This window comes from Prionailurus bengalensis, chromosome X, assembly GCF_016509475.1.
Source record: "Prionailurus bengalensis isolate Pbe53 chromosome X, Fcat_Pben_1.1_paternal_pri, whole genome shotgun sequence".
NCBI classification, from domain to species: domain Eukaryota; kingdom Metazoa; phylum Chordata; class Mammalia; order Carnivora; family Felidae; genus Prionailurus; species Prionailurus bengalensis.
The window spans coordinates 94924910-94926922 of record NC_057361.1 but is presented as its reverse complement, the minus strand read 5'-3'; the positions used below and the strand labels follow the sequence as shown (position 1 = coordinate 94926922).

The following is a 2013-nucleotide window of genomic DNA, read 5'->3' as shown; positions in this document are numbered from 1 at the left end:
TATGCTAAAATTTAAGTTGTTTATGGAAACTTAAAGACACTTCCAGAATTGGTTTTACTTCCTACATGGGAACATATCCAAGAGACCCAGGGCAGACTTACTGGTCGGATTCAGCTCCTCCTATTCACCAACCCCTATTCACTAGTGTTCACTTTGTTCTTCAACAAAGCATGATACGTGACATCTCTACCAAACTAGACATGAACTTTACACAGCAAGGAAAGGTCACTGACCTGGGAGTATCCTCTATCTGCCAATCTTTGGCCAGGGAAGAGGGCTCAGAGAAAATAATACAGCCATTAATCAGAACAAGGAGGGGCAACAAAAGAAAAGAATTAAGCCAGGGCTTCACTTGCGCATTTCTCTACAAGATGCCTTGACTCACCACAGCAGTAATAATTGACTTCACTTGCCTTGCGGCGATTGACCGTTACGTGACCGTGACCGGTTTCACCAAAGGTGTAGTATTTCACTTCGGTGCAGTCTTTCTGACTGTGTTCAAATTCTCCACAAGAGTGGCACTTCTGCTCATCCGCATGGTCACAGTCATGAGCCAGATGGGCTGGTTTGCCACAGTTGTAGCAGCACTGTTCTCACTCTCTCTTGGGCTCTCTGCCGTCCTTGGCCATGGGGCCACCTCTGCTTCAGTTAGCAGGCAACCTCCTGAGGATCCCAGTCCTTGGCAAGATGACCAGACTCACCACAGTGATAACAGATGTCTGGAAGAGATGAGAAACCAAACGGGAAACCTCTAACTGAGGTAAAACCACCTCTACCATGGGTTTTCATTCCACAACCATGGCTTCCAATAGTTAGCCCCCCCCCCCCCCACCGCCCCCCGGGCCCAATGGCCAGATCTTCCACACTTTGAGTAGTTATTGCTTCTCAAGGCTGCAGTTAGATCTTTGGCCCATCTGAGTGGGCCTTCGCTGGAAGCGACTCGGACGCAGGCCCAGGGAAAGTGGTTCACAAGGTAGTGGCTGTTTATTTTTAGGGTCCTTGCGCGTCTGCGCCTATACTTAAATATTCTTGTAATGTTCATGGTAGCTACCATAAATATCTTCATGTGTATTCCGGACATCAAAGTACTATAAATTAGTACTTTTCCCTCTTCCTGGAAAATTTAATGACCATAGAAACTTTATTTATTTATTAAAAAAAAAATTTTTTTTTAACATTTATTTATTTTTGAGACAGAGAGAGACAGAGCATGAGCAGGGGAGGGTCAGAGAGAGAGGGAGACACAGAATCCGAAGCAGGCTCCAGGCTCTGGGCTGTCAGCACAGAGCCCGAGGCGGGGCTCAAACTCACGGACCGCGAGGTCGTGACCTGAGCCAAAGTTGGACGCCCAACCGGCTGAGCCACCCAGGTGCCCCAAGACCATAGAAATTTTAAACTTCATTTGCTTTCTTTTTATTTTATATATTACCTTTGTCTCTGCATTTTTAAACCACTCAATACATTATTATTAAGAGTAAGCAGTACTGGGGCGCCTGGGTGGCTCAGTCGGTTAAGCATCTGACTTTGGCTCAGGTCATGATCTCCCGGTTGGTGAGTTCAAGCCCCACGTCGGATTCTGTTCTGACAGTGTGGAGCCTGCATCGGATTCTCTCTCCCTCTCTCTGCTTCTACCCCACTCATGCTCTCTGTCTCAAAAAATAAACTTAAGAAAATAACAATCAGTACTAGTTTTTGTGAAGTCACATATTTACCGTTTTGTTGCTCTTTGTTTTTTCCTCTATCTTCAAATCTGTTCTCATTTTCTTTCTCCTTGAATGTGATCCTTTAGTAATTTTTCAACTGTGTGACTGCTGTTGGCAAATTTTCTCAGGTTTTTTTTTTTTTTTTTTTTTTTGGTCTAAAACTGTTTTTCCTGGGGCACCTGAGTGGCTCAGTAGGTTAAGCGTCTGACTCTTAATTTTAGCTCAGGTCATGATCTCAGTGTTTGTGACATTGAGCCCCAGGTTGGACTCCACACTGACAGTGGGGAGCCTGCTTGGGATTCTCTCTCTC

At 45.3% G+C, this 2013-nt stretch overlaps 1 pseudogene; it reads right to left on the bottom strand.

Moving 5' to 3' along the window:
- Window positions 1-335: 335 nt before the first annotated feature.
- LOC122477128 lies at window positions 336-1042 on the bottom strand (annotated as a pseudogene).
- Window positions 1043-2013: the final 971 nt, after the last annotated feature.